The sequence below is a fragment of the Saccopteryx leptura genome, chromosome 4 (genome assembly GCF_036850995.1).
Source record: "Saccopteryx leptura isolate mSacLep1 chromosome 4, mSacLep1_pri_phased_curated, whole genome shotgun sequence".
Taxonomy (NCBI): domain Eukaryota; kingdom Metazoa; phylum Chordata; class Mammalia; order Chiroptera; family Emballonuridae; genus Saccopteryx; species Saccopteryx leptura.
Window position 1 is genome coordinate 211,716,426 of NC_089506.1, and position 24,215 is coordinate 211,740,640.

The 24,215-nt window shown below is 45.9% G+C and overlaps 2 pseudogenes; both read right to left on the reverse strand.

The window, feature by feature from the left end:
- Positions 1 to 9,108: 9,108 nt before the first annotated feature.
- LOC136403369 (tubulin beta chain pseudogene) lies at positions 9,109 to 20,490 on the reverse strand (annotated as a pseudogene).
- A 1,941-nt stretch (positions 20,491 to 22,431) lies between these two features.
- On the reverse strand, positions 22,432 to 23,619 carry LOC136402525 (rRNA N6-adenosine-methyltransferase METTL5-like; annotated as a pseudogene).
- Positions 23,620 to 24,215: the final 596 nt, after the last annotated feature.

Consider the following 24,215-nt stretch of genomic DNA (forward strand, 5'->3'; position numbering starts at 1 on the left):
TGTTCATTACCATCTACAGAAGCTTCCATGGGCACAGCCAGCTACCACGTTCTTCGGGAAAGGAGAGCATCGCGTACAACAAACTCTTACAGCCAAAGGGATCTGTGAGCAAATGTTAAAACTCAGGGACATCACTCTGCATTTTTAAAAGGGAATTAGTTTTAGTTTTGAATTACCAATTGGTTTATTTGGAGGATTTTTTTTTTTCAGTTAGTCACTCTGGTACTATTGTGAGGCAGTCGTTCAGTTTCATGGTTTTCATAAGTTTACAGGAACATACAATTTGATGCCAATGAGATTCATTAGAATTCTCCATTATCTTGTAGCTTTAGTGCCCATCTGTCTTGCATATGCTCCAGTGGTGGCTTATGGTGGTCCTTGCCATATATTGGCCGTATGCCTATTTACTATGCACACAGTGGAAACACACATGCATCTAGACCAGCGATTTCCAACATTTTTCAAGTCATGGCACACAAACTAATTACTAAAATTGTGCAGTACACCAAAAAAAAAAATTTTTTTTGCCAATCTAACAAAAAGAGGTATAATTTTGATTCATTCACACTGGATGGATATTGTGTTAGCTGTTTATTATTATTATTATTATTATTATTATTATTATTGAGAGAAAGGGAGAGGAGGGAGAGAGATGAGAAGTGTCAACCTATAGTTGTGGCACTTCAGTTGTTCATTGATTGCATCTCATATGTGCCCTGAGTAGGGGGCTCAAGCTAGCAACCTTGGGCTTCAAGACAGCGACCATGGCCTGACCAGGTGGTGGTGCAGTGGATAGAGCTTTGGACTGGGTTGCGGAAGGACCCAGGTTCGAGACCCCACAGTCGCCAGCTTGAACGTGGGCTCATCTGGTTTGAGCAAAGCTCACCAGCTTGGACTCAAAATCGCTGGCTCCAGCAAGGGGTTACTCGGTCTGCTGAAGGCCCGCAGTCAAGGCACATATGAGAAAGCAATCAATGAACAACTAAGGTGTTGCAATGAAAAACTGATGATTGATGCTTCTCATCTCTCTCCGTTCCTATCTGTCTGTCCCTATCTATCCCTCTGTCTGACTCTCTTTCTGTCCCTGTAAGAAAAAAAAAGACAGCAACCATGGGATCATGTCAATGACCCCATAGTCAAGCCAGCAATCCTGCACTCAAGCCGGTGACCTCAGGGTTTTGAACCTGGGACCTTAGCATCCCAGGTCGACGCTCTATCCACTGTGCCACCACCGGTCAGGCTACTGTTATTTTTTTATTTGACCATCTAAGGGAAAAGTATCCCTGACTAAATAGTCCAATATTGCATGTTTTAAAAATTCTCGGGGCTCACCAGTAGAAAAGTGCTGATCTAGACCCAAGACTGGTGGGAAACCAAGGCTGTCTCTGACTTGGATTCTAACCGCCCAGGAAGGAGAATCCCCCAGAAGAGCTTACAAACATTGGTGTGCTCTTGAGAACAGATTTAGAAACAGTCCTTACAGCCCAGCAAATGTCATTTTGTTTCTGTCTGCCCACCCTTCCATTTGCAATAAACCTGACAAAAACTTCCAGAGTGAAAATGAGAATGTGCATATTTGAAGGAAACATTGGCAGGCAGCCACAGACTTAAAGGACACAAACTAATTTTGCTCTGGTTTTTCTGCCAATAACTCCCTGCCCCCCACCCCCTCCACCCCCCCACACACACATGCCAAAGCCCCAGGGGGAACTCTGATGGACAGATGCACACGGGCCGCTGAAACCCCTCGACCCATGGAGAAGGTGCTAGTCATAGCAAAGTGAACTTCTCTGCTCCGGAACACTGTTTAGCCCTATAGCCCCACCTCCCAGTCCTTAGAGATGAGTGGTCCCACCCTTTCAGGGCTGCCTACCTGCTCAGCTTGTCTGTTACGCGGAGAACGTGAACCTTATGCTTTGTGCCAATGCAATGAAATCCATTTAAAGCTGGTGTACCTGACCTTCCTCTCCAGCTAGAGGAATCCTTTGCTTTGCCAAAGAAGGAAGGGAGGGAGGACGGATAAAGCAAGCAGGCAGGCAAAGCCTGTACTACTTTTTAAGTGGACTTGATTTTTTAAATCCGTTTTAGGTCATGTTTTCAGAACATGTCTCCTGCCGCAAGTGCCCTTCCTCTGGTAAAACAGAAGAGCTGACGTTCTATACCTTGTCCCCAGGGTGTGGGCTTCCCCACAGAGCTTTCAGCTGAACCGTGGAAAGCACGGAGTATGGCACATGCCCTCCATGGCTGGCAAGGTGGTTAGCAAACCACCCTTTCAATTCGGGGTGAGGGTGGGAGTGCCCTGGTTTTCTGAAATGAACAAGACTAACTTGGTGCCAAAGGGAACTTAGAGAAAAGATTCAAGGTTTCCCAAGGGTGCTGCCATCTGGCCCCACTGGAAGAGAGGGTGGGGGTGAGGGACGAGAGTCTCTCTTGCTGAACTGTCCTGGAGGGGGTTGGCGCCAGAACCAGAAGCTCCCATGGGAGGGGCAGGCAGAGGAGCGCCCCGTCTCTCAGACGCCTGCACCAGGCATAGGAGAAGCGTGATGGCGGAGTCTGACCGGCCTCTTGGGCTAAGAAGGCCAGGAGGTCCTGAGGAGGAGAGAACAGGGCCACCGTCATTCTTCCCAGGAAGGGACTGAACCCTCTTTGTGGGTGTTACTTCACCCAGGGAGGTGGTGTGACAGCTGAGTGCCCAAGACCCTGGGGCCTGTCCTGCGTCTGGTGAGAAATGAGCTCTCCCATCTCATCCAAAAGCCCTTCCGAGTTAAGGTCACTTCAAAGAGAGTCCTGGAGATGAGGCTCAGCACCAGCTCTGCGGGGCAGGCCCCTTACCACAAAACACATCGCCCAGCAGCAGGACCCGGAATGTTCTGGAGACATGAAAGCTTGGGGTGGGTGGGGAGAGAAGGGCTTAGGAGCAGGGTCGATGGCAGGAGGAAGGGGCTGCTGAATGAGCCTCCTTTCATGCAGAGCCCCAAGGCTATAAATATCCAGGCAGCTGCTCAACAGCTGGTGCAGAGAACAGCCTGGGCAGGGGGCGGCGTCGGGGGAGAGTGTATGAGAGAGCACCCAACTGGGTGCACCTCTGAGTGTACAGGAGGAGCCCTGGGCGGCCTTGGTGGGAGCTGCAGGCCTCCCCTCCTGACAGCTGGAGCCCACGGCTGGTGTAAGACTGGACAAGAGACACAGGGTCTGCCGTGTAACCCTCTGTAGCTATGGAGACTGCCTGCTGCCCTGGCCATGTTGTTAGCACATTAGTGTCTGCTTTTAAAACAACAAAAAAACCCTTTTAGTTTTTATTGAGCCATAACTTACATCAGTGAAACACACATCGCTCAATGAACATTTACGTATTTAGACACCTCTGTAACTATCACCCACATCAAGGTGTAGGATGTTTTGAGAACCTCAGAGGACTATCTTGTGCTGGTGTAGTCAACATCCCCACCATTTAAGGCTAACCGCTGTTAGGATCTTGTCACCATAGATGTCTTCTCCATTTAAACATCATAATTGATTCACCTCACTGGAATCCCACAGTAAGTCCTGTTTTGGCTTCTTTCACTCATGGACATGCCTGTGGGGTTGCTCCACATTGTGGGTAGCAGAACTGTGTTCTTTTTCATTGATCTGTGTAGTATTCCATTGTATGATGAGACCATGATTTACTTACCCATTCTCCTGTTGAGTATCACTGGGCTGTTTCTAGTTATTATGGAGCTATTATGACTAATGCTGCAATGAGCAGTCTGGTCAGTGTTGACATATTTTAGAGTAGGTTTGGAAATAAATCCTGGCAGGCATCTAAACTGGTACACCCTCTGTGCAGGACAGTTTGGCAATAGCTGTCAAAGTTAGAAAAGTACATGCCCTTCTGAGAACTGATTCTACAAAGCTGCTCGAACATGTAAAATGCCTTCTGCACGGGATTCTTCAGCGCAGCCTTTATCTGTAAAAGCGAAGGTCTTGCCATTGTTGAGTTGTCAGTGTCCTTTATATATTCTGAACACTAGACCCTGATCAGACATAGACTTTGTGAGTATTCCCTCCCATTCTGTAGGCTGTGTTTTCTCTTTCTAGACAATACCCTCTGATAACACAAGTTTTTCATTTTTAGGAAGTCCAGTTTATCTGTTGTCCTTTTGTTGCGTGTGCTTTTAGTGTCATGTCTAAGATTCTGTTGCCAAAAACCAAGGTCATGAAGATTTACTCTATATTTCCTCTAAGAGTTAATGGAACATAATCCTCACTCCTTAAGTGTAGGCTGCACATCATGACTTCTCTCCAAAGAGTACAGTATGTATGGAAAAGAGAAAGAAAGGGATAGCATTACAGTGGAGAAACTGGACAAACACACCTCAGCCAGGTGATCAAGGTCAACATCAGTAGTGATAAGTTACGTTGATAACATAGACCCTTGATATGATGAGAATGGCTTTCTTTTTTTATTAAGAGGGAGGCAGGGAGGCAGAGAGACAGATGCCCACATGTGCCCCAACCAGGGTTCACCCAGCAAGGCCTCTATGGTATGCCCTGGCTGGGAATCGAACCTGGGACTTCCATAAGCTGGGCCGATGCTCTACCACGGGGCAAACCGGCCGATGCTGAGAATGGCACTTTTATGGGCTGAATTGTGCCCCCCCCCAAATTGTATTGATATATGTTGGGTCCTAACTCCCAGCACCTCAGAATATGATTGTATTTGAGGATAGCATCTTTAAAGAGGAAACTGAGGTTAAATGAGATAACTGAAGTTGGCCCTAATTCAATATAACTGGTGTCCTAATGTAAGAGGAGAATAGGACACAGGCAGGCACAGGGAAAACCATGTGAGGACACAGGGCCAAGACAGCCATCTGCAAAGCAAAGAAAGAGGCCTTGGAAGAAACCAAGCCTGCTAATGCCTTGATCTTAGACTTCCAGCCTCCAGATTGTTAGAGAACAGATGTTTGTTATTTAAGCGGTCTGGTCTGTGGTATTTGTCATGGCAGCCCCAAGCAGGCTAACACAGGCCTTTTACCTCGAGAGTCTTCCCCTTAAAAACCCAAAGTCTGGCCCTGGCCAGTTAGCTCAGTAGTAGAGCGTCGGCCTGGCGTGCGGGAGTCCCAGGTTTGATTCCTGGCCAGGACACACAGGAGAAGCACCCATCTGCTTCTCCACCCCTTCCCCTCTCCTTCCTCTCTGTCTCTCTCTTCCCCTCCCACAGCCAAGGCTCCATTGGAGCAAAGTTTGCCCGGGCGCTGAGGATGGCTCTGTGGCCTCTGCCTCAGGCGCTAGAATGGCTCTGATTGCAGCAGAGCGACGCCCCAGATGGGCAGAGCATCGCCCCCTGGTGGGCATGCCAGGTGGATCCCGGTCGGGCGCATGTGGGAGTCTGTCTGACTGCCTCCCTGTTTCCAACCTCAGAAAAATACAAAAAAAAAACAAAAACCCAAAAAACAAACAAAAAAACCCCCCAAAGTCCCGTTCCAGGCATGAGAAAAACATCCAACAAATCCCAATCAAGGGACATTCTACAAAATACCTGTCCAGTACTCCTCAAAACTGCTAAAGTTTTCAAAGGCCAAGGTTAAAAAAAAAGAAAAAGTTAAAGAAACCATCACAGCCAAGAGGAATCTAAGGGAACATGACAGCTGACTGTAATGTGGCATCCCGGATGGGACTGGGTGGAATCCTGAAACACAAAGGGCGTGAGGTAAAAACTAAGGCAATCTGAACCAAGTGTGCACTCTGTCGTGACAAATGTACCTCGTTCTTGCTAGATGTTAATAAAGGGGAAACTAGGTGTGAGGGGCATGGCCAGCCTGTATTCTCTTCACAATCTTTCTGTAAATTGAAAACAATAATAAAATTGAAAGTTTATTTTAAAAAATGAACAAAAGGACCTGACCAGGCAGTGGCGCAGTGGATAGAGCATCGAACTGGGATGCTGAGGACCCAGGTTCGAGACCTCGAGGTCACCAGCTTGAGCGCATGCTCATCTGGCTTGAGCTGGCTCAAGCAAGGGGTCACTCGGTCTGCTGAAGGCCCACGGCCAAGGCACATATGAGAAAGCAATCAATGAATAACTAAGGTGTCGCAACAAAAAACTAATGATTGATGCTTCTCATCTCTCTCTATTCCTGTCTGTCTGTCCCTATCTTTCCATCTCTCTGACTCTCTCTCTGTCTCTGTAAAAAAAAAACACAAAAGGTTTGTGAGTGGACATTTCAACAAAGATAAACAAATGGCCAATAAGCACACAAAAAGATGCTCAACATTATCATTCATTAGGGAAATGTAAATTGAAAGCACAATTAGATGCTATTTCATGCCAATTAGAATGGCTGTAATCAAAAAGAAAGAAGTGTTGGCAAGGATGTGGAGAAATTAGAATCCTTTTCCTGATGGAAATTTACAATGAAACAGCCACTCTGGGGGGAAACAATTGGCAGTTTCTTAATCTGTTAAACATAACCTTACCATAATATACAGTAATTTTACTCTAATATACCTACCAAAGTGACTTGAAAGTGAATATTCATCAATATGTTATTCATAATAGCCAAAAAGTGGAAATAACCCAAATGTGTCATCAACTAATAACAGATAAATAAAATTTGGTATATTCATACAGTGGGATAAAAAGGAATGAAGTTGTGGTACATGTTACAACATGGATGAACCTTGAAAACATGCTCAGTGAAAGAAGCTAGATGCAGAAGACGACATATTATTCATTTCCATTCATGTGAAACGTCCAGAAAAGGCGAATCAATAGCAACAGAAGATAAATGGTTGTGTAGAGCTAAGGGGTGAGAATGTGGATTGACTACAAATAGGCATGGGCACAATTTGGGGGATAGTAGAAATGTTAAAAAATTGGATTCTGATGATGGCTACCCAATTCTAAACTCACTAAAAGTCTTTGAGTTATACATTTATAGTGGGTGAAATTTATGCTATGTAATTATAGCTTAATAACACTGTAAATAAATAAATAAATAAATAACCAAGATGGTGAGGCGTAAATGAAACAAGATTGGCAAGATGTTGGTAATTTTGTAAGTTGGGTGACAGGCAAAGTGAATTCATTATACTATTCCTTTTACTTTTATTTATGTTTGAAAGTTTAAAACACTAATAAATCACTTCTGTATGCTTCTCCTGAACACACAGGTTTTTATAAAATCCCTGAGCAGAGCCTGACCTGTGGTGGCGTAGTGGATAAAGCGTCGACCTGGAAATGCTGAGGTTGCCGGTTCGAAACCCTGGGCTTGCCTGCTCAAGGCACATACGGGAGTTGATGCTTCCAGCTCCTCCCCCCTTCTCTCTCTCTGTCTCTCCCTCTCCTCTCTAAAATGAATAAATAAAAAATTTAAAAAAAAATCCCTGAACAGAGTGTTGGTGTTATATACATGCCTTCTTAGAGGGCCAGCTTTGCTCCCATGGAGCCTTGGCTGTGGGAGGGGAAGAGAGAGATAGAGAGAAAGGAGAGGGGGAAGGGTGGAGAAACAGATGGGCGCTTCTCCTGTGTGTCCTGACCAGGAATCAAACCCTGGACTTCCACACGCTGGGCTGACACTACCACTGAGCCAACTGGCCAGGGCCTATACATGCCTTGTTTTCTCCCCAATAGATGGTGAATTTGCTAGGGATGGGGGAAGTGTATTATTATTATTATTATTATTATTATTATATGTCCAGAGTCTGACTTAGACTGGCAAATAAATGTTAGTTGACAAAATCTTTCAAATAAAATGTAGAGGGAGGAAAAGAAATAATTGGTAACAATGGGAAAGACCATTTTGCAAAAGCTAACTAAAGTTCCTCAAAAGGAAATACTTAAGTACTCAGAACTGCAAAATGACACTGACTTCAAAATGTACTTGGCTCTTGGGTCTTCTGTGATGTGCTGTGCATTAGGGAGGGTTAACATTAGTAACAAACCATCAGAGATGGGTCCCTAGTTCTAAAATTGTTATAAAATATTTAAAGCACTCTATATGAAATAATGCTGAACAAAACTGGATACTTTTTTTTTTTTTTAGTGAGAGAGACAAATAGGGACAGACAGGAAGGGAGAGAGATGAGAAGCATCAGTTCTTTGTTGCAGCACTCTAGTTGTTCATTGATTGCTTTCTCATATGTGCCTTGACTGGGGGGCTCCAGCCAAGCCAGTGACCTTGGGCTCAAGCCAGTGATTTTGGGCTTCAAGCCATCAACCTTTGGGCTCAAGCCAGTGACCCCGGGCTAAAGCCAGTGAGCTCAGGGTTTCAAACCTGCATCCTCTGCTTCCCAGGCCGACGCTTTATCCACTGAGCCACAGCCTGGTCAGGCAAATCTGGGTCCTTTTTATGTTGGGATTTTATAGTGACTCAGGGTCATCATTGTGACTTTCTTCATCCATCACATAGTGTAGAAAATATGTTATTTGACCCTATTCTGATAAATTTCTTTCTTTTTTCTTTTGAGAAAGAGAGAGAAGAAGGGAGAGAGATGAGAAGCATCAACTCATAGTTGCGTCACTTTAGTTGTTTGTTGATTGCTTCTCATAAGTGCCTTGACTCTGGGCTCAAGCCAGTCACCATGGGAGCACGTCTATGATCCCACACTCAAGTTGGTGAGCCTATGCTCAAGCCAGGTGAGCCCATGCTCAAACTGGCAACGCTGGGATTTGGAACCTGGAACCTCAGCATCCCAGGTTGATGCTCTATCTACTGTGCCACCACCAATCAGGCTAAATGTTCTATTTTTAAAAAAAACACATGATTTTCTTGCTAATCACTGCCCTCTGAGACGCACTCAACAAGAAAACTTTGAAGAATCTTCCAGACTTGCTCACAAAGAAGTACAATTCATCTGAAAAAACAGGCCCTACCTACTGAGAGAAGGCAAGAAGAAAGGTAAGTACCTTGGATTACATACTCTCTAGGGGGCGGGCAAGTGCTAGGTCTTGAGGACTTACTGCACTAACTCCTCCTGTGGAAGAGGTGAGGAAACGGGTCCATACAGGGGGCAATGCTCTGCTATCCTGAGCAGCAGGACCCTCAGGACCCCAGTGCCCCCCCGCAGTCCCCAGGGCTCGGGGGAGCGCAGCAGGTCCGGCTCTCGGGCGCCACCTAGCGTTCAGCGCACCCGGAGCCTGCCTCTCCCAGCGGGACTCGGCCGCACCGTCTGCAATCGGGAGGACAGGTGTCCCGGATCCCTGGATAAATTAAAGCAGGAGGAACACCTGGATTTCACAGCCAGCCCTGGTCTTCGCGTCCCCCGCGCGTAGTCCTGCAGGCACTGAGGCGCGCGCCCTGTGGGATTACCGGCGTCGCCGTGCCCGGGGCGGGGAGGGCTGGACTGGGAGCTGGGCAGGGTAACAGTGGAATCTGAGCATATGGGGGACGAGGAGGGCCTTCCAACTCCGCAAGTCCGAGTCCAGGCGCACATTGCACTTGCAGCCCCTAATCCATCCGTGGGAACCGTCTGGATGCTCAGCAGTCCCTTAACCTCGGTGGGCGATTAGAATCACAGGAGAACTTCTTAAAAAGAAGATTTTATTTATAGAGAGGAAAGGGAGAGAGAGAGAGAAAGTGGGGAGAAGCAGGAAGCATCAATTCCCATAGTGCCCATATGACCCGGCAAGCCCAGGGTTTCTAACCTCGGTGTTCCAGGTGGAAGCTTTATCCACTGCGCCACCGCGGGTCAGGCAGGAACTTTTTTTCTTTTTTTTTTTTTAAAGAGACAGAGAGAGTCAGAGAGAGAGGGAGTAAGAGAGAGAGGGACAGACAGACAGGAACGGAGAGAGATGAGAAGCATCAATCATGTTTTTCGTTGCGACACCTTAGTTGTTCATTGATTGCTTTCTCGTATGTGCCTTGACCGTGGGCCTTCATCAGACTGAGTAACCTCTCGCTCACGCGAGCGACCTTGGGTCCAAGCTGGTGAGCTTTGCTCAAACCAGATAAACCCGCGCTCAAGCTGGCGACCTCGGGGTCTCGAACCTGGGTCCTTCGCATCGCAGTCCAACGCTCTGGCCACTGCGCCACCGCCTGGTCAGGCCAGGCAGGAACTTCTTAAAGGCAAGTATCTGGGGCCCACCCCAGACCAACTGAAGGTGGGTGGGGTCAGGGGTGGGCATTAGTGTTTTCCACTTTTGCGGGATGACTCTATATGTAGTACAGCACGACCATGGGTTAAGAGCCCAGTCCTCCACTAGGAAGTAAGCCCCAGTTCCCTTATGCACCCGCATTTCTCTCAGTTGCTTCTTGTGCCACACCCATTTACTGCCTTCTCCCAAAATGTCACCTCTTTGAACTAACTTACCCTGAAAAGCATAGACTTGCTGTCCAGCTGTGGTGGTGTCTCCTCCTGGGTGTTCCTGTCCCCTTGGACAGCGGCGGTGCAAGGGGAGGTCTGAGAAGCAGTAACCCGCCTTGCCCGGACTGAACGCCGGGCAGACTAAGGACTCCCGGGAGAAGGGCAGAGAACAGCAGTGGTCACGCGGCAGGGGTCGCAGGGCACAGCGAGTAGGGCACTGGCTGTAGAGAACCAGTTTCAGAGAGGCAGAGAGGTGGAGAGAGGTGTCATCACAGGTGTTCTGAGCCTCTGAGCCAGTACATGTCACTGTCCCATTACTTACAAAACATGGATTCGAAGAGAAAATTATGAAGAATTTCAACCTGTTGACAGCAGAGCTTTGACCACAAGCTCTGCTTCTATGTGGCTATGGAGGCCCCACGCCCCTGGTGCTGGCCCTGCCCCGGAGCCTGGCTGGATGAGGATTCCTGGGTCCTCCCCAGACTCGGGGATCAGAAGCTCCAGGTAAAATATTCAGAAATCTCTACATTTAAAGAGTTCCCTGGGAGGTTTTTAACAGGTAGTTGGAAACAGTGTTTCTAGGTTTACAAACCTAATTCGATTTCTGGTCCCCGTTCCTGAAGACTCAAATAGAACATTCCTAAATGCTGCTCTTCTCCTTCCCCCATCCTATGGAATTCTACTAGGTTTTTGGAACCACTCTGGGTTCAAATCCCACCTCCACCATCCATTAGCTGTGTGATTATGAGTAAGTTTCTTAACCTCTTTGTGACTCACTTTTCTCATCTGTAAAATGGGGTGGTTGCAAGGATTCAGTGAATTAATATACCCAAGGTGCTTAGTATAGTGCCTGCTACAGTAAGGACAAAATAATAGCCCTTTTTCTCATTAGTTGTTCTTAGCCCTGGACTAAGAATGAGATTTACAGATGAGAAAAACCTTTGTTTATTTTTAGTTTGTTTTTAAATACCAGTGCCTAGGTCTCTCTCTAGAATAATTCAGTGAGAATCCACAATGATTCTGAGCACACAGATACTGTACTGGAATTTGCTTTGCTAATTCAGTTATGTATCATGGAGGTTTTCATCTTTTCTTAAGTGAGAGGAGGGGAGATAGTGAGACAGACTCCCGCATGTGCCTTGACCAGGATCCACCCGGCTACCCCAACCTGGGGCCGATGCTTGAACTAACTGAGCCACTGGCTGCGAGAGAGGAAGAGAGAGAAGGGGGAGAGAGAGGGGGAGAGAAGCAGATGGTCACTACCCATGTGTGCCCTGACCTTGGATCGAACTCAGGACATCTGCATACCGAGCCGATGCTCTATCCACTGAGCAAACTGGCCACAGCCGAGCTTTTTTTCTTCTCTTTTAAAATTTTACTTATTGATTTTAGAGAGAAGAAAGGGGAAAGAGAGAGAGAGAAATATTGATTTGTTGTTCCTCTTATTTATGCATTCATTGGTTGATTCTTTTTTTTTTTTTTTTTTGTATTTTTCTGAAGCTGGAAACGGGGAGGCAGTCAGACAGACTCCTGCATGTGCCCGACCGGGATCCACCTGGCATGCCCACCAGGGGGCAATGCTCTGCCCATCTGGGGTGTCGCTCTGTTGAGACCAGAGCCAGTCCAGCGCCTGAGGCAGAGGCCACGGAGCCATCCCCAGCGCCCGGGCCATCTTTGCTCCAATGGAACCTTGGCTGCGGGAAGGGAAGAGAGAGACAGAGAGGAAGGAGAGGGGGAGGGGTGGAGAAGCAGATGGGCACTTCTCCTGTGTGCCCTGGCCGGGAATCGAACCCAGGACTCCCGCACGCCAGTCCAATGCTCCACCACTGAGCCAACCGGCCAGGGCCCATTGGTTGATTCTTGTATGTGCCCTGACTGGTGATTGAATCCACAAACTTGGCTTATCTGGACAACACTCTAACCAACTGAGCTACCCAGTCAGGGCCTCATGGAACATTTTTATACGCAGCTATACTGGTCTACTATATTTGGTAGTAGATACACAGGTCTACTATTGTTCTTTTAAACTTTCTATTTTGAGATAATTATCCTATCATTTCAATAGCTGTGTTGTTCCACAGCTCAGATAAGAGCCCAATCTAGTTAATCCTGTGTTAACAGTGTCCATCCATGAGCTCTTCCCAATAACCCTATGAGATAAGACTGTATCCCCTCTTAATGTGGTCAAGTCAAGAGCTAAGTGCCACATCCAAGGTCCTGCAGTTATAAAATGGCAAAACACACAACTGATCTGATTTTTCTATCGATTGTTCTGAGCTGCCTCTCTACTTACTAGTCAAGGAAACAGGCCCTGTTCTTAGACATTCCTATCCAAGATGGATCAAATCTGGATTCATCCTGTTATGGACTGAACTGTGGTCCCCTCTTTTCCCACCCCAAATTCATATGTTGAAATCCGAACCCCCAGGATCTTGGAATGTGGCTGCATTTAAAGATAGGGTCTTTAAATACAGTGTGTCTGTAAAGTCATGGTGCACTTTTTACTGGTCACAGGAAAGTAACAAAAGACGATAGAAATGTGAAATCTGCACCAAATAAAAGGAAAGTCCTCCCAGTTTCCGTAGGATGATGTGGCAGCATGAGCGCATGCGCAGATGATGATGTAACACCGTGTATACAGCGGAGCAGCCCACAGCCATGCCTGTTGAGATGAGGACGGTACAGAGGAAAGTTCAGTGTGTTCTGTGGCTCGCTAAATTCGAATCCGTGACCAAAGTGCAACGTGAATATCGGCGCATTTATAACGAAGCGCCACCACATAGGAATAACATTACTCGGTGGGATAAGCAGTGGAAGGAAACCGGCAGTTTGGTGGAGAAACCCCATTCTGGTAGGCCATCAGTCAGTGACGAGTCTGTAGAGGCTATACGGGATAGCTACCTAAGGAGCCCTAAAAAATCTGTGCGTGAGCCCACATCGAACTGCACTGAATAGGTATGAAACTGGGAGAGTTTTCCTTTTATTTGGTGCAGATTTCACATTTCTATCATCTTTTGTTGCTTTCCTGTGACCGGTTGAAAGTGCACCATGACTTTAGGGACACACTGTAGGTGATTAACTTAAAATGAGGCCCTAATCCAATCTGACTGCAGCTTTTAGAAGAGGGAGACCCTATGAGGACACAGCTAGAAAGAGTCATCTACCAGCCAAGGGAAGACGCCTTGGGAAAAACCAAACCTGACAGCACCTTCCTCTTGAAATCCCAGCCCCCAGAACTGTGAGAGGATCAATTGCCGCTGTTGGAACCCAGTCTGCAGTGTTTTAGCAGCCCCGGCAAACTACCTCTCCCAGCCACCCCCACCCCTGGCGCTCAGGGGTACAGAGAAGGAGCCCAGGGGCCCACTGTGCGTATCTTTATTTCCCGTCTGGTCAGTTGCCTTTCCGTGCCAACTGCTCAGCACAGCACGTGGCACGTAGTCAGCACAGAGCCACTCTTAGCACACATCCACAACACCTGAACACAGCAGGAATCTCCCCCTCTCAATTGTGAGTGGCGTCCCCATTCTTCAATTGAGGAGACTGAAGTTTAGAAACAACATGTAACTTGTCCCAAGTCACACAGCGTTTAAAGGGTAGAGCCAGGAAGAAAGACTCGGCCTCAGGGAGATGGTTTCCAGAGTTCATGCTCGTTTAAGTTTGTTTAATCAAGTTTGCTGAGGTATCATGGACATATATTAAAATGCATAGATTTTAAGTCTCCAATCATATGAGTTTTTTTAAATAAGGCACCATTTTGATAGCTCTCTAAACTTTTGTTTTGTTTATTGATTTTTGATAGAGAAGAAGGTTGAGAGTGAGCGAGAGAGGGAAAGACAGGAACATTGATCTGTTCCTGAATGTGCCCTGGCCAGGGATGGAACCGGCAACCTCTGTGCATTCTTACGAGTCTTGACAAATGTGTGCCCCCACAGAACCATCATTCCAATCAAGACATAGAGCACCATCTCTTCAGAAAGTTCCTTCATCTCCTGTATAGTCAGCTCCCCAACCCCTATCCCTGCTCTGAGCAACTACTTACCTGATTTCTATGGCCTGTTCTAGAACTTTGTAGAACTGGAGTCATTCTTTGTGTCCCCTTTTGGATCTGGCTCCTTTCGCTCAACATAATGTCTCTTAGAGCCAATCACGAGGGTTTTTTTTTTTTGAGGGGGGGGTTGTATTTTTCTGAAGTTGGAAACAGGGAGGCAGTCAGATAGACTCCCGCATGCGCCTGACCAGGATCCACCCAGCACGCCCACCAGGGGGCGATGCTCTGCCCATCCGGGGCGTCGCTCTGTTGTAACCAGAGCCATTCTAGCGCCTGAGGCAGAGGCCATAGAGCCATCCTCAGTGCGCGGGCCAACTTTGCTCCAATGGAGCCTCGGCTGCGGGAGGGGAAGAGAGAGACAGAAAGGAAGGAGAGGAGGAGGGGTGGAGAAGCAGATGGGCGCTTCTCCTGTGTGCCCTGGCCGGGAATCGAACCCGGGACTCCTGCACGCCAGGCCAATGCTCTACCACTGAGCCAACCAGCCAGGGCCCCAATCACGTTTTTGTGTACCAGTGTCCTTTCCTTTTTACTGCTCAGTGGAGTTGTGTTGTATGGATATATCCCAATTTGTTTATCCATTCTTCAGTTGATGGACTTTGGGGCTGTTTCTACTTTCTGGCTATTATGAATAATGCTGCTGTGAACATTTGTGTACAAATCTCTTTGTAGAACATATTTTCATTTCTTTTGGGCAAATACCTAGTAGAGGAATTGCTGATCAGGGATAGATATGTTTAATAGCAGAAAACACTGCCAAACTGTTGAAGTGGTTGTACCATTTTACATTCCTACTGGCAGAGCCGGGAGCTCCAGTTGTTCCACACATTCTGATATCCAGTTGATCCAGCACTATTTGTTGAAAAGACACATAAATTGCTCTATTGAATTGTCTTGATACGTTGTCAGAAATCAGTTTACAAGCATTACACCGATGTCAGTTTCCTCGTTTTTATGTGTAATATAAGATGTTACCACCGAGGGGAACAAGGTAAAAGGTATACAGGGCCTCTTTGTATTAGCTTTGCAACTTCATTGTCAAATTGAATGCATTTCATTTCTTTTTCATACCTATTGTAGTGGCTAGGACTTCTAGTGCACATCCTTGTCCTAATCCCAACTGTAGGAAGAAAACATTCAGTCTTTCACCATTAAATTTGATGTCCATTGTAAGTTTATCATTTTGAGGAAGTTCCTTTCTATGCTTAGTTTGTAGAGAATTTTTCTCATGAATGGACATTGAATTTTGTCAAATACTTTCTCTGCATTTACAGTATTGAGATGATCATATGATTTTTCTCTTTAATTCTATTGTGATGAATTACATTAATTGTTTTTCCAATGTTGAACTAGCCTTATATTCCTAGGATAAACCACCTATGGTCATGGTTCTTTCAATATATTTCTAGATTTTATTTGCTATCATTCTCTTGAGAATTTTTGTGTCTGTGTTCATGAGTTTTCTTTTCTATAATGTCTTCATTCCAGAGCCCTACTTCCTCCTTAAACAAAATGTAAGAGTTAAGGAAGTCCTCCCCACCAAGATTATTTCCAAGTCTAAAATTCTCCCCAACTAGGGTTCTGTTCCCAGGTATGCCCTTTGTAATAACCAACCAGTATTGATGAGATGAGATGAGATGAGATGAGATGAGATGAGAGAAGCTGCCTAACAGCTCCACCTGAGTCTCTTAGTAAGTATATTTGATGCATAAAGCTGAGACTAAGGTCTGAGATCCTGCTACACAGGCTCAAGAACTCAGTTTGATCAGATCACCCCGAGGTGCTCGTTTCCCAGAGAGTTGTATCATACTGTACAACCCTGTAGAGACTAAATAATTAGACAAGGGTGTCATTTTATTAATATATGACGGGAGTATACCTTTCCTGAAATCTGAACGTTCATGCCTTTTATTCAAGGAGTCCACTCCCTGTCTTGATCTCTAAATATTTAAGAAATCAAATTAGTCATGTGCAGGCTTCTCAGCGTGCCCAGAGGCAGGTGCAGGCAGTTCGGTAATGCTCTGTTTGTTCTGTACAGGCTGAGGTGGAACAAGGAGTCATCCTGATGATTCTCCAGCCACCGTGTCCCTCAGCCATTGCTAGTGCTACATAAACAACGGCAAACTCTTAGCCTTTGGCGATCTTTTTCCTAGACTCAGTCCAGGCCACTACCTTCCCTATGGCCTTTGTCACATTACAGTTCATTAAACAACTGCTTATTTTTACATTCTCTTTCATTTTGTCTCTCTAATGAAGACTTAAGACACCCTGATTTTAAATGTGGAAAACAAATATTCTATATATCTCAAAAATCATTGTGAAATATGACACCCACACAGAAAAGGGCACAAAACAAAAAGTAGTACTCAATAGTTCATCATAAAGCAAATACTGTACAACCAGTACCCGAGTCAAGAGACATAGCACTGCTCGCATCCCAGGACCCACCATATGCCTTTTCCTGTCGCAAATTTTCTTCACTCCTATCCAACGTTTTAATCCTTTCCTGTGTTCACCTATAATTTCTCACCAAAACATGCATTTCTAAATCCTATAGTTGTGTGTGTGTGCGCGCATGTGTGCATCACTCATGGATGTGAGATCAGCCTGCTTTGTGTCTCCACCCCTTCTACCAGTCTTGATGTGACTTTGTGTGTGTGTGTGTGTGTGTGTGTGTGTGTGTGTGTGTGTTTTTCTGAAGTTGGAAACGGAGAGTCAGTCAGACAGACTCCCGCATGTGCCTGACAGGGATCCACTGGCATGCCCACCAGGGGGCAATGCTCTGCCCATCTGGGGCGTTGCTCTGTTGCAACCAGAGCCATTCTAGCACCTGAGGCAGAGGCCATGGAGCCATCCTCAGCGCCCAGGCCAACTTTGCTCCAATGGAGCCTTGGCTGCAGAAGGGGAAGAGACAGAGAGGAAGGAGAGGGGGACGGGTGGAGAAGCAGATAGGCGATTCTCCTGTGTGCCCTGGCCAGGAATCGAACCCGGGACTCCTGCACGCCAGGCCGACGCTCTACCACTGAGCCAACTTGCCAGGGCCCGTGACTTCTTCTTTATATCCTTAGTTATAGAACGTTAGTTCAGATTTCAGGCAGTTCTTTTTTTTTTTTAATTGAGAGGCGGAGAGACAGAGAGACAGACTCCCTCATGCACCCCAAGTGGGATCCACCCAGCAATCCCCTAAGGGGCAATGCTCTGCCTATCTGAGGCCATTGCTCCATTGCTTGGCAACAAGGCTATTTTAGTGCCTGAAGCGGACACCATGCAGCCATCCTCAGCGCCCAGGGTCAAGTTTGCTTGAATCAGCAGAGCCATGGCTTCAGGAAAAGAAGAGAGAGAGAGAGAGAGAGAGAGAGAGAGAGAGAGAGAGAAGGGGGATGGGTGGAGAAGCAGATGGTCACTTCTCCTGTGTTCCCTGACTGGAAATTAAACCCAGCCAGGACTTCCACATACTAAGCTAATGTTCTACCACTGAGCAAACCAGCTAGAGCATCAGGCAGTTCTGAAAGATGATTGTGCTATAGCTCAGTTGTAATTTTGATGTGGTTGTGGGAGGTTCTGAGTATTGCATTTATCTATGCTGCCATCTTGACCAGAAGCATGTCCATGCGTTATTTAAAAGTGCGTTTGGAACATATTATTCAGAATTGTCGTTTTCAAAGATATAGGGATAGTCCAATTATATTTTTGTTATTGATTCTTAGCCTATTTATGATGTGGTTAGAGAACATTATCTGTTTTATATTAATCCTTTGGAAATTTGTTGAAACTGGTATTTTGGCCCAGCATAGAGTCAAATTTTATTTGGGTTTTTGTTTTTTATTTTTTTTACAGAGACAGAGAGAGAGTCAGAGAGAGGGATAGATAGGGACAGACAGACAGGAACGGAGAGAAATGAGAAGCATTAATCATTAGTTTTTCATTGTGACACCTTAGTTGTTCATTGATTTCTTTCTCATATGTGCCTTGACTGTGGGCCTTCAGCAGACCGAGTAACCCCTTGCTCAAGCCAGTGACCTTGGGTCCAAGCTAGTGAGCTTTGCTCAAACCAAATGAGCCTGCACTCAGGCTGGCGACCTCAGGGTCTCGAACCTGGGTCTTCTGCATCCCAGTCTGACGCTCTATCCACTGCGCCACTGCCTGGTCAGGCTTATATAGTAAAATTTTAAAATGGATTGTATCTTCTTGAAAATAATGTATCCTGTAGTTGTTGGGTGCACTGTTCTACATACAGTCATAACTTTGTTAATTAAATTGTTCCAAATCTTCTGCAGTGTTACTGATGTCTTGTCTACTTATGCCACTAATTACTGAAAAAAGTGCACCATAATATTCCACTTCTAAGACGGACTTGTCCATTTCTCCGTATAATTTTGTATGCATATGCTGTATATATCATGTTATTAGGTTCATATAAATTTAGAATAATCATTTATTATTGAGATTGACCCTCATTCTTCTAGTGATGCTTTTTATTTTAAAATATTCTTGTTTGATACTAGGATTGCTACGCCAATATTATAATGGTATATAATTTTTCATTATTTTTCTTTCAGCCTTTGTTTATCCCTATGTTTTAGATGTGACTATTATCCTTAGCATATATCAGATTTTGTTTCAATCCAGGGTGATAACCTTTGTCTTACAGCTGGAGCGGTTGACCCTCCTACCTCTAAGGTATTAATCCTCCTATCTTATCGTGATGGGCTTTCTGTTCATCTCCCCATTCTTTGTTCTTTTATATCTTTGTTGCCTCCGTTTAGTTTGGTTGAGTTTCTTTCTTTTTTTCCTTAATAAACAACAAATGTTTATTAAGCACCTATTATGTGGCAGGCACTGTTCTAGAACACCCCCACAAGAAAAAAAAAGAGGCAAAAGATACAAATTCTGAGGAGAGAAAGGGGGAAGTTGAGGATGAAGGCGGAGGGAACTGAGTGCCAGGGCGTGGCCTTGCCTCCTCTTCAGCCTCCTCACCAAAACCCTTCATTTCCACTTGGGCATCCTGGCCCCCCAGCGCCCGGAGCCAGGTCATCTGTGCTGCTCTGTCAGCGAGCTCCATCCAGGCCAGGCCCTGGCCCGTGCCCCAGTGGAGGACGGCCTTCCAGCGGAACATGGCAGCACACTGCTCTGAGATGCACTTGAACAGCTCCCGGGTGGCCATGCTGCTGTCCTCAAGGAAGGTGGCCGCCATTTTCAGGCCATGGGACTAGTCCTGTTTTGCACTTTAAGTATCTGCTCGTCCACCTCCACGGACATCTGCCCACAGAAGACAGCAGCTCGGTGAGGTACCGGCATGGCAGGGGTCCCAGACAGCCATCATGTTTTTGGCGGTAAGTACCCCCCAGGTGAGTTCGAGTCCAGTGAAAGGCTGGTACTGCTGGCTTCCACGGCTGGTTAGAGGGGCAAAGCCAGGCGGGAAGAAGTGGAGGCGTGGGAAGGACACCATGTTGACTGCCAGCTTGCGGTCAGCATCTAGCTGGCCAGGGAAGCGGGGGCAAATGGTGACACTGCTCATGGAGCCTGAGACAGGGTCAAGGTCCCCCTAGATCAGCACGGTCAGCTTGAGGGTGCAGAAGCAGATGTTGTAAAGGGCTGTTATCAGTGCAGTCGGTCTTGCCCGTACTCTCTACCAACTGGCCAACAGAGAGCGTGGCAGTGTAGGCTCCGCCACAGTGTCAGACACTCCGGGTAAGGGGACCACACTGAGGTGTTCATGATGCAGTCGGAGTGCTCATGCTGACGAGCAGGGTGCCCCGCCCAGTGAGCGAGTCAGCGGGAAGGCCTGCGGGCAGCCACAGCCCTCAGACCCCCTCCGCACCGCCTCCAGGACTGAGCCAACCGGGTCGGCCTCCTCTGCGTAGTGGCCCTTGGCCCAGTTGTTGCCTGACCCAGACTGACCAAACAAAGTTGTCTGGTCTGTAGATCTGGCCAAAAGGACCGGAGCAAACAGAGTGCGTGGTCCTGGGTTCTAGACCCACCAAGATAGCACGAGGAACATACTTCCCACCGGTGGTTTCCTCAAAGCATCCAGAGATGTGACCCCAGCAGCAGGGCGCTGTCCCCATGGCGGGTGCAGGCCATGTTCATCATGTATCGCCTCCCAATACTTGGCACCCGATCTGGTTGCCACACTGGCCAATCATTTCCTTCATGGTTCAAATTAAATTTTTTTCCTTACCTCAAATTGTATACAGGGCAAGACAATATGCACTTTATTTTTCTCTACTGTTGCTCACAGGCTGGCAGAATGGGACATGCCCATAATGCTAGAACAACGAGGTCCAAACCTGGTGGTGGAAAGGTTCAAAGTTGAGTTTGTTATCTTTCATTTTGGTCTTCTGTTGTTTGATGGTTATTCAGGCTTTTACCATTGTTTTTAGTGATTATATTCTAGAAATTACAACATGCAACCTTGAGTTATCACTATCAAGTAAGAATTATTATTACCTTTACTACTCTCCATGAAATATCAAGGAATTTAGAATATTTGCATTTCTCCCATATTAGGTGGTTTTATTGTTTTGAGTTTTCTTTCTCTATATAGCATAAGCCCAACAAGATATTATTTTATCAAGTCAATGTTCATTTCTTTTACCCATGCATTTGACATTTCATTTCTTTGTCTAGCCCCAATCTCCTCCCTGGGACAATTTCTCTTCTCCTTGAAGAACATCCTAACATACTTTTTTTTTTTTTTGTATTTTTCTGAAGCTGGAAACAGGGAGAGACAGTCAGACAGACTCCCGCATGCGCCCGACCGGGATCCACCCAGCACGCCCACCAGGGGTGATGCTCGGCCCACCAGGGGGCGATGCTCTGCCCCTCTGGGGCGTCGCTCTGCCGAGACCAGAGCCACTCTAGCGCCTGGGGCAGAGGCCAAGGAGCCATCCCCAGCGCCCGGGCCATCTTTGCTCCAATGGAGCCTTGGCTGCGGAAGGGGAAGAGAGAGACAGAGAGTAAGGAGGGGGGTGAAGAAGCAAATGGGCACTTCTCCTATATGCCCTGGCCGGGAATCGAACCCGGGTCCCCCACACGCCAGGCCGATGCTCTACCGCTGAGCCAACCGGCCAGGGCCCTAACATACTTTTTAATGCAGGGTTTTTTAGTCTGAATTGGCAAGTTCACTATTGTGTTGTTTTGTTTTTTCTTCCAGCACATCAAAGATACAATTCTGCTACTTCTGGCTTCCATTGTTGGAGCTGAAAAGTCAGCAGACCTTGCATTTTTTAAAGTCATCTTTTGTTTTTCTGAAGATACTTTTATAATTCTTTGCTGGCTAGCTCCATTGGTTCAGGGGTCGGGAACCTTTTTGGCTGAAAGAGCCATGAACGCCACATATGTATTTTTAAAATGTAATTCCATGAGAGCCATACAACGACCCATGTACGTTAAGCACTATCCAATAAAAATTTGGTGTTGTCCCGGAGGACTGCTGTGATTGGCTCCAATCTCCCGCAACCATGAACATGAGCGATAGGAAATGAATGGGTTGTAATACATGAGAATGTTTTATATTTTTAACATTATTTTTATTAAAGATTTGTCTGCAAGCCAGATGCAGCCATCAAAAGAGCCACATCTGGCTCGCGAGCCATAGGTTCCCGACCCCTGGGTTAGAGCGTTGTCCCAAAGGGCAGAGGCTGACGATTTGTTCCCAAGTCAGAGTACGTGGAGGAGCAGATGGATGTTCCTGTCTCTCTCTGTCTCTCTCCCTTCCTCTTTTCTGCTGAAATCAATCAATCAATAAACAAAAAGTCTTTGTTTGGGGGGGTTTCTATAATCGCTATGGATTTCTTTTTATTTATCGTGCTTGAGGTTTATTTGGCTCCTTCAATTTGTAGATTGCTGTGTTTCATCAAGTCTGGAAAATTCCCAGCTTGTTTATTCAAATATTGCTTCTGCCTCATTCTTTCTCTCCTGTCTTCCTGAAACTCCAATTAAACATATGTTATATATTCTTCCCAAATAATTTATCTTAGCTATTCTACTACATTTTCTGTTCTTTTGTCTCTTTATGCTTCATTCTTATTTTTAGTAAGCAATTTTTACATTATTTAAATTAGGTTTTCAGCCTCTTTTGTCTTTGGAGGCTTTTAAAAAGAAAAACAAATTAGGTTCACTGTGATGTCCACTGATTTCTTTTTATGAAATTTGTATGATGCTGGCAGGTCCTACCTCAGCTTTGCGATGATGTCCATCTTGATTTTCCATTCTGCAGCTTTCTTTTAAATATGTTCTCTAGTTGAGGGTTTGAGTGAAGATTATACTACTGTTCTTGCCATTTCCAAAGCAGTCTTCAGAAATGCCGTATCTGTCCCTTTATTATTATTGTTTCTTTATTTTATTGATTTTAGAAAAAGAGAGAGAGTTACAAGAACATTGATCTGTTCCTGTATGTGCCCTGACCAGGGATCAAATCGGCAACCTCTGCGCTTCAGGACAATGCTCTAGTCCAGGGGTCCCCAAACTTTTTACACAGGGGGCCAGTTCACTGTCCCTCAGACCGTTGGAGGGCCAGACTATAAAAAAAACTATGAACAAATTCCTATGCACACTGCACATATCTTATTTTAAAGTAAAAAAACAAAACGGGAACAAATACAATATTTAAAATAAAGAATAAGTAAATTTAAATCAACAAACTGACCAGTATTTCAATGTGAACTATGGGCCTTCTTTTGGCTAATGAGATGGTCAATGTCCGGTTCCATATTTGTCACTGCTAGCTGTAACAAGTGATATGACACGCTTCCGGAGCCGTGACGCGTGCGTCCCGCATCACCGAAAGTAGTACTGTACGTGAGCAACGCAGTACTTTGTGGCACTGCCACATACAGTACTCTCACTGACCACCAATGAAAGAGATGTCCCTTCCGGAAGTGCAGCGGGGGCTGGCTAAATGGCGTCAGGGGGGCCGCATGAGGCCCACGGGTCATAGTTTGGGGACCCCTGCTCTAGTCTAACCAATCGAGCTAGCCGGCCAGGGCTGTCCCTTTATTATTTTTTATCCCAAAGGGAGGATTCATGATTACTGTATCAAATGACATGGACGTTCTGTTAGATAATAGACACATCACATCAAACTGTTTCAACATTTGTTAACTCAAACTCTTCCACATTCCTGTTGAGTATTTCCAATGCATCTTCACCTACATCAAATCCAACATACAACCTGCAGTGTGTGGCCTGGTGGGATACTGTTCTAGAAGAAGCGTGGGCTTTTCAAATCTACCCATTTGTTGCAGGCTACGCTCTAGTTCCTTAAGCCTTAATTTCTTCATCTTTTAGAAAGAGTGGGCTCTCAGAGTTTAACAGCACTGGATCTGCAGAGAAACCTGTTTAACCTGAATTTCCTGTACCCCCAAACCCCCGCCCATTTTTTAACGCCAGTGGCCAAGGGGCCAGGCAGGGGACAAAGGATGCAAAGGACCTATATGTACTTCACTCTTGATTGTTTTATTCTGAGTAGTAACTCAAGGTTAACCATAAAACTTAAGCTCTGCTTATCAAAAGTTACACAATACTGAGGGGAAGTTACTGATCACACACACACAACTTCGCACCTTCACCTAAGAAGGGAACAAGTCAGAGGGGAGGGTGGGGGTGGGGTAAAAGGCAGGCATACTTGATCTTATCAGAATCATTTAGTGTTTCTTCAGCCATTACTGACTCTCAACTGGTGCATCAGTGGCCTCTGCTAACAATATTTTCTTCCTCTAGCCGTGAGGTTAGAGTATCCTCATGATCTGTGTGTTCTGGACTCCAGAATACCCAGTTCAGTAGCCTCCAGAGAGATGCTGGGAAGTGCTTGCTTAGAATAGGTTGTTTTGTTTTGTTTTTTAAACTTTTATTTATTTATTTATTTTTTTTTTTTTTA